Genomic DNA, 14,749 nt, shown 5'->3' with positions numbered 1-14,749 from the left:
TTCCTGATTGCAGCGAGGGACTCCCGGTAAGCGCCGCTGCCTCTGCTGCTCCCTCCACACGCGCCTTACGGGCCGCCGCAGCCGTCCTAGAAGCTGCCACTGACAACACCTTCGGAGGCATCTCTGACACCTCCCCACTGTCGCCAATCACCTCGGCCAGCTCCACAAGAAGCTTCCGCATGCAATCCCAAACCATGCGTTCAAGCGAGCGAGAGGCGGCGGCCGTGAAAAGGGCCTTCCGAGATCTGCACCGATACAGACCCACAAGCATCAGGAGCAGGGGAACAAAGAAGACCAAGGGCGATGGGCACAGGGTAGGTAGAGACTTATTAGGTCTGTTGAGAGTCTTGTCAATCTGTAAATCTGTTGATCGTCTTCTCCATCGGGTAGGCTGGCTATCATAGGGTCATTAGCTCAATCCTGTTGCAACTGCCCTCGAGCTCAGCAGTCAGCCTGCTAAGCGGCCGCCATCTTGCCCCCCACTACCCCAATTTTTGAAACACAAGTAAACTTAAATGATCTCATGGAACTCTGTACGTTCCTAGCTATGCAGAAGTGAGACGTGTGGGTTCAGGAGGGAGAACATGGCGGTCAGATAGGAGCTACAGCTGCGAGCTTCACCGTTGTGAGGCGCATAGACTCGTAAAAATGCAAGTGGCTCTTATGTACAGATCGTTTTAGTGATTGTGGGAATCTTTACCGGCTCGGAGGAGGTTTGGCCCTCGGCGTCGTGTCAGCACGGGGAAGACTCTTGGAGCAGTCCAGACACAGACGGGATCGAGTGTTGAGAACGCTGACGGTGGCGACGGGTTGAGAGAGCCCGAGGCACCTCCCGTGATAGTTTTGCCTGCCGTCTGCAGTGTCTGCAGCGTCCTTGCATGACTGAGAGTGGAGAGAAAGGCGAGGCTGCGGGGGAGAGCTGTGAGGCCTACAGGGCAGCGCAGCGGCAACACTGGAGGAGGAAACAAGTTGTCAGCCAAAGCTAAATGCAAGTTGTCTGTCACCCTAAACTCAAGCATAAATTCAGCAACGCCTGATTAAGATACAGCAAGCTCACTTACACAGTCCCCCCAACCCTGACTCCAGTACAGCGGAAAAATCATACAGGGAAAAACAGTAATAGAATAACCGTAGACACGTTAGAAGAGGACAAAATAATCCACACAAACCCCCTCTGTTACATGTTAAGAAATAAACGGGTGAATCTAGAGCAGCCACCTACAGAGGGAGGTTTTATCTTGCCTAAATTCATTAAGCCTGAAAAGGAGAGGGTGCATGCCCAAGTTGGGAGGCAAGTCGGGTGCTTATCGGCAGGAAATACCGGGGTTACTCCCAACAAAAAACATAGAGAACAGAAAGCAGCGGTAGTTTCAACTAGAGCTGCAACAACTGCTAAAAAAGAGCAACAAAAAAAGGGAACAAACTTAAAAATTACCCCATCTCTTCGCTCCTTCTTCAAAATTCAAGATAAGTCACCACTGCTAAATAACGCATTAAAACCAAAGGGGCCCATTGAGAACCCTTCTGCTGAGAATAAAGCTATACCCCCCCTGACTGTACCCCAAATGGAATCCTCTAATAGATACAGCGTCCTTATGTCCAACGATCTTGGGGACGAGGTGGACAAAGACATGGAGGAGACACAAGCAATCGAGGAAAATGAGGGAATCCAACACCAGGTAAATTGCAACATGGAACAGCCTCAACAACCTGAGTCAGGCGACTTGATGGGGGCACTCCTCAGGGAAATGAAACTCAACTTCGCTAAGTCTGAGAGGAACCAAGAAAAAATTCAGGTGACTTGTGAAGCCCTAGAGATCAAGTTTAATGCCTTAGCTGACAGAGTAGTATCTATTGAGAATACCTTGGTGCAAACTAGAGAAGAGGTGAAATCATGTCAAAGCAAAAATGAGAAAATAAGATCTACTGAAAAAGAATTGAGAGACAAAATCGAGGCCATGGAAAACAATTCGAGAAGGAACAATCTTAGGCTGTTGAACATTCCTGAAGGCACAGCGGGACAAGTCATTAGGAGTTTTATAGTACAACTATTAAAAGAAGTTGTCCCGGAATTGGATGAACAAAGCCTAAATGAAGACATACAGAGAGTACATCGGGATCCTTTTATACAGAATAAAATGAGGAAAATTCCAAGAAGAATTCTTGTCAACTTCAAAACGTACACAATGAAAGAAAAGATTCTGAGCATGGCCCTGAAAGTAGGTATTCTCTCAAAAGATGGATACAGTTATAACATTCGCTCTGATATCTCAAAGGCTACAACAGACAGGCAATGGGCTTTGGGAAAGTATATGCCAGACTTGAGAAGTGAAGGGGCAAAAGTACAAATGAAATTCCCGGCTCATTTGCGTATAATGTGGGACAACCACACTTATAATATGCGGGAACACCAAGACGTAGAATCATTTCTAGAACGAATGAAAGCTAAAAAGAACCCATGAAGGGAAGATGTAAGAGCCAGTCTCTTTCTTTATCTTTTTTACATTAAAACCTCACAACGGCGGAACCTTATAGAGGGTAAATAATTTGCCCGATGAATGTAGGGAGGGTTCTCCAGGGTGGGGATATGATTAAGGGGCTTTTGTTTTTTGTGCACACTTTTAATAAGCCTTTGTTTAGTGGGGAGCATTTGGGAAAAAAAGAAAAAATATATATTGTCCAGTTCATAGGAATTTAGCAAGTCAGATCAAGGTAAAATGTAGAATTGTAACCTAATATACTAGGCGATTTAAAAATTATGTCATGGAACGTTAATGGGCTGAGAGCAAAGAAAAGGCGACAATTTGTTTTGAATATCTCAAGCTTGTAAGGAGTGATATAATTATATTACAAGAAACCCACCTTCTTAAAGAAGAGTGGCATGAAAGTACAAAATAGGAACAGGTGATTGGAAATAGTGTCTGCACAAATCAGTCGTGTAACAATAAAGGAGTTGCAATCATTATTAAAAACCACTCGAACATAACCTTAACAGATAGTTGTGTAGATTCAAAAGGCAGGTGGGCCGTAGCTAAAGTCAGGATAGGTAACACCTCCTTAGTGGTGGTTGGGTATTATGGCCCTAACATGGATGACCTCGCACCTTTACAATCCTTATATGCACAATTAATAATAATAACCACTCCGATTATAATAGGTGGGGACTTTAATAAATTATTAAATCCCACAAAAGATAGATACCCACCAAATAGAGCTTCAAACCTACCTAAAATGAGAGAGGGGGTGAACAGATTAAGAGAAGACCTGGGGCTGGTTGATATTTGGGAAACTAAGGGAGACTTAAATAACAGGTTTACCTATAGGAATCACAAATATGGTCATGCCTCAAGAATCGATTTCTTTTTGGTTTATAAACTTTTTAGTAAATTAGTTAAAAAGATTGTACACCTCCCCGCTCATTTGTCAGATCATTCACTAGTTCAATTGGAGGCTCAACTTAATTAAACACAGGGTGAGAAAAGATGGACACTAGATCGTACTCTCTTACTAGAACCGGAAATAGTAGGAAAATTAAAATCTCAACCCTGAATTATTTTAAGGAGAACAAAAAGGGGGAATCTCCACCTAACCTAACCTGGGATGCATATAAACCTGAACTCAGAGGGATCTTAATTAGCTTAGCAGTAAGTAGCAATAAAGGAAGAACGCAGAGAATCTCCCAGTTAGAACCTGAAATATTAAAAAGACAGGAGAAGTTAGATTCAAACATTCTGAAGGTAGAAAAAAGGAAGATTAAGGGGGAATTATTAGTAAAGAAAAATGATTTAGCACTCTTTTTGGAGGAATGAGTAAGGAAAAAGTGGCAAGCCGGTTGTTTTTCACATTATGAGTATGGAAAAAACAGTGGGAAACTCCTAGCTTGGAAGCTTAAGACCGACTCCTATAGGAATACAATTATGGCTATGAAAAAAGGCGTCAATGGAACTAGAGGAGAGGACGTATCAGATATAGAGGATGCTTTTGTAAGTTTTTTCCAGGAACTATATGATGAAGACCTAGTGCCTTCACCTTCAGCTATAAGTTCTTATCTGAACAATTTACACCTCGCCAAAGTAGATAAAGACTTATGTGTATCACTAAAAGCAGCTATGACAACAGAGGAGGTAGCGGAGGTGATAAAGAAATTAAAAAGAGGAAAAGCCACCGGGCCAGACGCCATTCCAAATGAATTCTACTTAGTCTTAAAAGATTCTTTGGCTCCTGAATTGGCTGATCTGTTTAATACCATTTATTTGGAGGGTGCATTACTCCCACCAACATTTATTTATTTTATTTATTTATTTTTGAGAGTTATTGAGCGCACGAATACCCATCGGTGTCTTGGCCCTGTGGATCATGCTAGCAGGGAAAGGAATAGCTATTGATTAAAGAGCCAAATTTTTATATGCTTCCTGAATGTAAGCAAAGATGGAATTGTCTTGATTTGGGGGAACATGGAATGAGGCGACTATTAGCTTAATTTTTAAAGGCAGGTAAAGACCCTCTTAATTGCGAGTCATACAGGCCGATTTCACTCCTTAATACTGACTACAAAATATTCACTCAAATCTTCGCAAGAAGACTTGGCTCATTATCAAATAACCTTATCTATGACAACCAGAAGGGCTTTATGAAGGGTAGACAATTGCACAGCCTTACTCACCAACTAATGGGAGCAATTGACATTGCCGTACATGAGAAACTATTTTTGGCGGTCCTTACTTTTGACACGGCCAAAGCTTTTAATCGTTTGAATTGGTCTTTCTTACAAGAAGTTATCCTCTATTTTGGTCTAGGGAATAACTTTTTAAGAGCCATTATGAACATCTATTCACGTCCCACGGCAAAAATACTTATTAACGGGAGGCTGTCAAAAAGTTTTTTGATCAAAAGAGGCACCAGGCAGGGATGTCCACTCTCCCCCCTCCTTATCAACTTATATATAGAACCCTTGGCAGAGAAGATAAAGAAGTCCCATCTAGTTTTAATGGATGGAACTTGAAAGTTGCGTTATACGCAGACGACTTAATGATATATACAAGCAACCTAAACGCTTCTATTAATAGTATAACAGACACATTATCTGACTTAGGGAGTACATCTGGGTATTAAATTATTCACCAGAAGACCGAGGTGTTACATTGGAACATCACGACACCAGTATTAAAAGCAAATAGCAAAATTAAATACCTGGGTATAGAAATTTTAGAAAACATTGATGAAATAGCCCAAGCGAATCTGGTGACAAAAGTTAAGGAGATGAGGAAGTTACTAAAGGCATGGAACTGTTTATCCCTCACGTTTATAGGGAGAGCTAATGGTATTAAAATGGCCATTCTGCCCAAAATGTAAGTTTCTTTTTAATGCCATCCCCTTGGAATTTAAATCACAGACATTAAGAAAGATTCAGAGCGAAATAAACACCTTCATCTGGGCTTCCAAAGGAGTCAGGATAGCATGGAAAAATGTATGTCGAAAGAAAAACCGAGGGGGGATAGCTAGCCCGGAGCTTATGACATATTATAAAGCCTTTAACTTTAAAAATATTAGGATACTTTTTAAATCACAAACCGCCTATACTGCCTAATGGAAAGCTGTAACCAACACTGATTCTTGTCTTTATAAGTCTGGCTATCCCAAGTAGTTTAAAAAAATCAAATTAAAGGTCCTAACGTCAGCATACAAAGTATGGTATGAAATAAGGAAATCCTGGAAACTTCCGTACTACAGAGAGCAAGTCCCAATTTGGAACTCCCCGGGCACTCCAGAATGCATGAAAGACTACCTCGCAGATTCCTTTAAAAAAGCTGGGATACTGAGATGGGGAGCTAATAGAACATGGTAACCTAATAAGCTGGGCAACATTACTGGAGAGGACCAACGCAACTATTTCAAGGTTTAAATACTCTCAGTCGGCAAGTTGGTGTAAGGAACAAGAGAAAATCCCAGTCAATATGGAAGGAATAGAGGAGGAAATACTAAAAGACCCAGCTCCAAAAGAAGTCTCCAAATGGTACTGGTACTTGACCGAAAGGAATGAAGCAGACTTCAACACACGAGACGATAATTGGAAGAAGATCTTCCCGGCTCAAGACTTGCAACAGCAATGGCAAGTATCTTGCACTCTTTTATGGTTTATTACTGTTTCTGGATCACTCAGGAGAAATAATCTCTTTACCCTACACAGATCCTAATGGACGCAAGAGAGGCTATTTAAAATAATCAGGTGACAAGAAAATGCCCCAAGTGCGATGAAATAAAGGCAAATGATATCCACATGTTACATCAATGTGCACACCTTGACATCTATTGGAAGGAGATTCGTAAGATAACTAATAAAGCACTAAACGCTAAAGCTCTTTTAACTTTATCTTTGGTATCTAAAAGGGTAATGATCAGGATGTTGTTCTAAATAAGAATCAGAAATGCCTCTTATTCACTCTGATGTTATCAATCAATCAATCAATCAGAGTACTTGTAAAGCGCGCTACTTACCCGTCAGGGTCTCAAGGCACTGAGGGGAGGGGGTGCCGCTACTGCTCGAAGAGCCAGGTCTTGAGGAGTCTTCTGAAGGCGAGTAGGTCTTGTGTCTGCCGTAGGTAGCGCCAGGAGACTCCGTCAGGAGTGACAGTTCGTGCTTTATAAATTTTCTTTTCATTTCATTTCATTTCAGTTGGGTAGGGAGAGTGTTCCAGGTCTTGGCGGCGAGGTAGGAGAAGGATCTACTTCCGGAGGTTGTTCGTTGGATGCGGGGAATAGCGGCGAGGGCGAGGGCGAGGCTGGCGGAGCGGGACTGCCGGGTGGGGGTGTAGAAGCTGAGTCTGCTGCTCAGGTAGGCTGGTCCTGCGTTGTGGAGTGCTTTGTGTGCGTGGGTGAGGAGCTTGAAGGTGATCCTCTTGTCGACGGGGGACATTGACGATCAGTCGGGCGGAGGCGTTTTGGATGCATTGTAGTCGTCGTAGGTGTTTGGCTGGGATTCCTGCATAGAGTGCATTGCCGTAGTCCAGTCTGCTGCTGACGAGGGCCTGTGTCACCGTTCTTCTTGTTACGGTCAGGATCCACTTGTAGATCCTGTGGTGCATGGGGAGGGTGTTGTAGCAGGAGGAGGAGACAGCGTTGACCTGTTTAGACATGGAAAGGGAGGAATCAAGGATGAATCCTAGGTTGCGTGCATGGTCGGTGGGTGTCGGTGCTGTTCCCAGTGTGGTCGGCCACCATGAGTCATCCCAGGCTGAGGGGGTGGGTCCGAGGAAGAGTACCTCCATCTTGTCCAAGTTCAGCTTCAGGCGGCTGTTCTTCATCCAGTCGGCGACTGTGGTTTCGTCTGAACCCGGACTGGGATGTTATTAGCTAGACGTGAAATATGTAGAAATTGGATTCTCCCATCTCCTCCTAAGATAGATGACTGGCTTTTCCAAGTCAATAAGTTCAGGAGCTTAGATACACTGGGACTTATGGGACAAAAATATGGCATAGGATAGGAAGGGCTGTCCAATGATTTTACCAATTCGCGATTATATGACTCCAAAGGGATCCATCCGAGTGGCCTCGGGATGTTTTAGACATGGTTTTGCCTCTTTTACCTTGCGCGATTCACTTTTACAAGAGGAGACCTGGCTTGCTAAAAACTACAAGATCGCACAAATGAGGAAAAAAAAAAAAACTTTAATTATCTTCCATATCCAATCCCAATATTATATTTGCTGAAGACTTTAATGAATGGCTTGATCTTTTTTCCGATAGAAAATAAAAATGTAAATTTAAACCGGACAAATCCCATAAATCATTTCAATCCACTATTACCTCTCATCCACTTTTCAATGTATGGAAAACCTGTAATCCTGATCAATATGAATTTACTTTTTTCTCTAATGTTCATCACACAATGTCTCAAATTGATTATAGTTTGGTTTCAAAATCCCTTTTACCCTCTATTCAATCCTCAGAAATTGGATCCATCTTTATTTCTGACCATCCCCTGTCTCTTCGTCATTTGATCGCTCCCTTACCAACTCTCAACATGCCCGATGGAGATTTAACAACTTCCTCCTATCCGACCAATTATATATATCTGAGGCCACTTCTTTCATAAATGAATTATTTCTGTTCAACAAAGCCAGTGATACTTCTAGCCATAATAACTGGGATGCTTTTAAGGCATCCTTTAGGGCTTTCACCATTGCATACATGGCCAAAAAAAGAAATTACTAAACCCTAAGTATCTCTCTACTCTCTAACACATTAAATCTCTAGAACACTATTTCTTCACATCTAATTCTCCTGCACACCTTTGTGACCTCATTAAGGCAAAATCTGATTTAAATAATTAAGCTACCACGGATGCGCGCAACATTCTATTTGAGATAAAATCCAAGTATCACGTGGGTCATAATAAAGCAGGTAAAATGTTGGCTAACTATTTAAAAATCAAACCAGAAAAGAAAACCATCGACCCTATTCGTAACACTACCACAAATAAATTGCGCGCAACATTCTATTTGAGATAAAATCCAAGTATCACGTGGGTCATAATAAAGCAGGTAAAATGTTGGCTAACTATTCAAAAATCAAACCAGAAAAGAAAACCATTGACCCTATTCGTAACACTACCACAAATAAATTACTTCGTTCTGATTCTGATAATGTTAATGCCGTCCAATCCTACTATCATTCTCTATATACGGATGATAATTCTCCTTCTGCTAGTGACACTCAATCTTTCTTTGATGATCTTCCTTCTCCCCATCTGTGCCTGATGAAATGTCTCTCCCTGAAAAAGATATATCTCTCCAAGAGATCCTTGATGACATTAAATCCTTTCCATGAACACATCCGACATAACCCCTAAATAACAGGTTTTAAACATAAATCTCATGAAATTAAATTATCTGCTTTGCAGATGACATTTTGATCTATCTATCCAACCCCTCCACCACTTTACCACCATTCCTACATGAAATTGATTTATACTCTAAAGTTTCTGTGGGGCGGTGTGGCGGGGCGGGGCAGGAGCAGGGTGGGGGTAGTAAACTATGGCATACGGCCGAACAGAGGTAAGAAAACAAATAAATAAATCTCATGAAATTAAATTATCTGCTTATGCAGAAGACATTTTGATCTATCTATCCAACCCCTCCACCACTTTACCACCATTCCTACATGAAATTGATTTATACTCTAAAGTTTCTGTGGGGCGGTGTGGCGGGGCGGGGGAGGAGCAGGGTGGGGGTAGTAAACTACGGCATACGGCCCAACGGAGGTAAGAAAACAAATAAATAAATAAAACGAATTTCATTGTGCGCGCTGCATTGTCTAATGCGATGCAGCGCGCACAACATAATTTGTTTTATTTATTTATTTGTTTACTTATCTCCGTTGGGCCATATTCCATAGTTTACCACCCCCTACCCTGCTCCACCCCCGTCCTGCCCCATCGCCACGCAGCACTCCCATCACCAGCCGCTACTGACTGTGAAACATTCTCAACCTTTTAAATAGGGATTATAAGTAAGAAAATACGTACAATTAAAACTCAATCACTGTCGACTCAACAACCATTAGGGAAATAGAATCAGGCTTGCACCTACCCCAGAGAAAACAATTATCAGCAGTGCTCAAGGTTCTAGAGATTTTAGCAGCGATCATACCAACTTCACATTGCAACGATCCCATACAGTTGACATTTACAAAGGATCTCAGTGACCTTTTCGCCTTTGGACAATGATCGTAAATGCATCTCTTACCAAAGGAACTATCCAAGATTGACCGAAGATCAGTCAAGGGACACCCCTAAAAACAGCACGGTGCCCACTTTTATGAATAACTTTATACTAGTCTCAAACATCCAGTTATTGGAGAAATGTGTACACAACCAACTACGCTAGCATCATAGTAACTTCATCTTAATCAACAAGTTCCATTCAGGTTTTAGACTGGGACACAGCACAGAGACAGCCATCACACATATCATGGATGACACACTGAAAATCCAGGATCAAATCCAGGATCAAAACGATTCATGCCTGTTCTTTTTCCTCGTCATTCCCCAGTGTTGGACCTAGCCCTTTTTGCAGGATCATCCCAAGCTTTTTGCCTTCTGTTGCTTAAACCATTTATGTTGGCATTATGACTCTGTGCTTTTTTCCCTGCTAGCCAGTGGTAAAGTGCTTGTACCCTTTCCCTGAAACATTGTACAATTGGCATCTACCTGATTGTTACATTTAATTATCTTGTACGTCAGTAATAAATGGTACTATATGTACCCAGGGACTGTACGTTAAATGCTATTAGTATGCCACACTCTAAAGTAGACTTTAAAAACATGTCCAAAACATGCCACTGTCGCCTGTAGTGCAGTTTTAAACTGCCATTTCAACCTGACAAAATAAACCTTTTTGCCAGGGCTAAACCATCCTTTTTAATACATTTAAGTTACCACTAAGGTAGGCTATAAAGGCTCATAGGGCAGAATGCATTGTATTTAAAAAGTAGAGCATGTACACTTAAGTTTTATATGTCCTGGCATTGACAAAGTCCTAAAGTCGTTTTTTACTGTTGTGAGCCCTATCTCCCTCATTGACTAACACTGGGTTACCTTATTATATTAAATAAGTGTAAGCTTTAGATTGGGTGCAGATCGCAGGATGGCTGGGGAGGACTACACCCAACCCCACTTACACTTCAAAAGGGATTTTCCACCTATACACATAAAGGGATCTTACACCAGGCCTGCCCTGCCCTCTGTCACTCCAGACATTTTAGAGTCTTGACAGGGGAAGGGAAAGAACTTTCGAGGAGCAGATGCCGGGGTAGGACAGAGTCCCCACCACACAAAGGCTGGTACCATGCATACATATTGGACCTCCAAAGCCACTTTCAGAACACTCCTGGACCTGTGGAAGTTGCTGAATAAGGATTACCATGTTGCCAGAGGACTACCCTGCTGCTTGAAGGACAATCTGTCTGCCTGAGAAGGAAGATTTGACCAGCTTGCCTTCTTCCCAGGCCACCCAGAGTGACTCCAAGGGTAAGTTGGCAGACCTTCTATGTGAGTTACAGGAACACAACAAGCTTCAGAGGCCTCCCTGCAACTGATTAGCTGACCTGCTGCAACTGGTCCTGCCTGGGCCTGCAACTAGACCAGCCTGAGCCCTGCCTGAGTCTTCTGGGTTCTGCTGCAGTGAGTCCTGATCGCCCCCGAGGTCCTGGACCCTTGGCTGGCATTAGTGAGAGCTCCTCCGAAGTGAAAAGATTAAAGTTCGGAGGTTTAGCCTTCTGCAACTGCGAATGGCCTATTCGCGCTGAAACTCTGCCACCCGCAACAACTGCCAACGCAAAGCTCCAGTGGTAGTTATTCTTTCCACCAACAACTGTCTTCGGCGACCAGCAGGGCAAGACCTGGAATTTTTCGGTAGAACAACAACAGCCCGCAGCGACCGGTAACACAAAGCTACATCAACGGCCCGCTGCAGTGCCTGACCAGCGATTAGTGCAACAGCGGCAACCATCCGTAACGCCCGACCTGCTCTTCACACTCCACGAAGCTCAACCTCCTCCTCAAGGCCCACTCTACCACAAATGGAACTCTTCACACCGGATTTGAAGGTAACTTTTCATCTGGAACAATTGGGTCTCTGTATACGACCACGCTCCATCTTGGCCGACCTTAACCTGTGACTTTCCCCCAGTCTAGCAAGACCAGATGACTGCGAGTGGCGCTTTGTGCTTTTAGGCACTATTTATTGACACATTTAACATCGAATATCTCAGGTTCTACTTATTAGAAGTCTGTCATTCTGGTATCATTTTATTTATTAAACTTCACCTAATTTTTCCAAATTGGTTTTGGATTGTTCTTGTGTTGCTTTTTCACTTTATTACTGTTTGTGTGATGCATAAATACTTTGCACATTAACTGTAAATTAAGCCTGACTGCTTTTGTGCCATGCTACCAGAGGGTTAAGCACAGGTTAATTTAGAAACTTTTTGTGGTTCACTCTGACAAAGATTGCGTTTGTTGCCTTAGTGGGCCTTTCACCCCTATCAACTAACAACCACATTTCTTACACTCGGCTTTCATCACAGTCAACCATAGCAGCCTCCAAAATGTGTTTGAACGAATAATGGGGACTGTTATTTCTCACGGAAACTTGGCTAGATGCTTATTCTGACCCTGATATCATTCAGGCACTACCGGAGGAATACTCGATGGTGAGATTAGCTAGACCGAAGGGCAAAGGGGGGGCATAGCTATTGAACAACAAAAGGGTAGACTAGGTCTGAGGGTAGTGTGTCACCATACCAATGACTCTGAAGCGATAGGATGTGTAAGTGTAACAATGTTGTTGGAAATTATTAAACACACACGGCTAGTATCAAGTCCCATCAGACCACCCTGCTGGTGGAATTTGCGTCATATGGGACTTGCTGATCAGAACCTAACCACACTTAGCCATACAGTGCTATAGTGGAAGGGAATGCCAGCGATCCAGCCATGATGTTTATCATGAAGTGGACTATGTGAAGTGCAGTGCTCAAAAAGAAATGTGATAATTTAAAAATGGCTACACTAGCCCAGAGAGAATGTACATGCTGGAGTCAGTGTGTCAATAGTTAAAAACACACCCGGTAGAACATTTTTTTGAACTACCTTATGGTGTCGTGAAAAATCGGTCGACATGTTTCAGCCTAAGGGGAAATTCCCCAGCTTTTGTGTGGGTGAAGACCTCACAATGAGGTCTTCACCCACACAAGGCTGGGTGAGTATCACCGTGAGGAAATGCCTCTGTGTGATTAAGCTATCATGCTTTATCCAATGTATGCAGAATGTAAATTAATTCATGCAAGTGTTTTTCTATGCGGTGACTCTGTATTCAGGCTGGTGTGTTTCGTTTACTCAATGTTGTTGTATAACAGAAAATGTTTGTGTTTATTGTTAGGAAGAAGAGATGCTTCTTCCCCGTCAGTGGACGTCCAATCATTCTAGTTCCTGGTAGATATGTATCTTTTTTATCTATTAGTAAACTTATTTAGAACTCATAGTTCAAAGTCATCACTTGTGGTTGTAGTGACAGTAGCGATCGCATAAGGTCCTGAAGAAAGCTGGGGAATTTCCCCTTAGGCTGAAACATGTCGACCGATTTTTCACGACACCATAAGGTAGTTCAAAAATGTTTTCTACCGGGTGTGTTTTTAACTATTGACACACTGACTCCAGCATGTACATTCTCTCTGGGCTAGTGTAGCCATTTTTAAATTATCACATTTCTTTTTGAGCACTGCACTTCACATAGTCCACTTCATGATAAACATCATGGCTGGATCGCTGGCATTCCCTTCCACTATAGCACTGTATGGCTAAGTGTGGTTAGGTTCTGATCAGCAAGTCCCATATGACGCAAATTCCACCAGCAGGGTGGTCTGATGGGACTTGATACTAGCCGTGTGTGTTTAATAATTTCCAACAACATTGTTACACTTACACATCCTATCGCTTCAGAGTCATTGGTATGGTGACACACTACCCTCAGACCTAGTCTACCCTTTTGTTGTTCCATAGTTTACCAGGGGAGTGAGTAGACAGGTCTTTAAATATCCCCTTGACCCTCATTAGTTTTTTTTGGGGCATAGCTATTGCCTTTAAACAGCAGCTTGCCTGTCATCTAGAATTAGTCCAAATAGCTGAAAGCGAGGCCGGCGTACTCTCCATTAAAATTAATGGGGGTATCACGGTTAAGGGTTATTTGATCTATCGTCCCCCGGGACCCCTGCCAAGGTTTAAAGATAACCTTTTAGAGTGTGTTACGGAGGCAGCGTTACGGAGAGACAAGTTTCTGCTCCTTGGCGACCTCAATATGCACCTAGAGGATCAGAAGGATAAAGGAGCGGTTGAGTTCCAACAAGACCTTCAGGCCTTACAATTAGAGTTAAAAGGTCAGTCTCTGACACATCAGCACGGACACTTGTTAGATCCGATATTTGCAAACTGGGATGCAGTTGCAGTGGCGCGGCCTGTGCCTTTCCCCTGGACCGACCACTTCCTGGTGCCATTTGTAATTCAGCTCCCAAAACATAAGGAGACAGACAGTACCCCCCTCAATTATCAAAGACGGAAATGGGCCAAGTTCTCTCTGTCAGAGTTTAATATGGCTCTTACCGCGGAGGGCCCTCCCGGAGGTACTGATGCGGAGACAGCTAATAAACTACTTAATGACCGCATCACGGCTGCCCTGGATCGCACGGCCCCTCTTGGTCGGACGAAGGAGGGTGGCCGGAAACAGAGAACGGCACCTTGGTTCAACGAGGAACTGCGTGGAGCTAAGAGGGACTGCAAGCGAGCAGAAAGGCAGTGGAGGGTAGCCTATGACAATCAGGCAAGAGAGAGATATCTCGTAAATAGACGGGCATATCACAACCTGATCAGGATAGTGAAAGCTGCCCACTATGTCGACAGGATCCTGGGTGCAGAGAACTCGTCGAAAGAGTTGTTCTGTGTTTACAAATCCTTAACCATCCCCAAGCTCTCAGCAGGTACGGAGGACTGCTCAGCAGACACCTGTAATCGCATTGCAGAATATTTTGGCGACAAAGTAGCCAAAATTTATTCGGCATTCCCTGCTCGACCCTCTGCAGGAGGTAAGTTTGAAGAATTAAAAAAAGAGGCAGATGACAAGGACCTGCTGCTCAACCTGACCTGCCCTCCAGCAGAAGATCTGATCAGAATATGTAGGTCAGTGAAATCAGGCTCTCC

The sequence above is a fragment of the Lissotriton helveticus genome, chromosome 7 (assembly GCF_964261635.1).
Source record: "Lissotriton helveticus chromosome 7, aLisHel1.1, whole genome shotgun sequence".
NCBI classification, from domain to species: Eukaryota; Metazoa; Chordata; class Amphibia; order Caudata; family Salamandridae; genus Lissotriton; species Lissotriton helveticus.
This window is presented reverse-complemented; position numbering follows the sequence as displayed.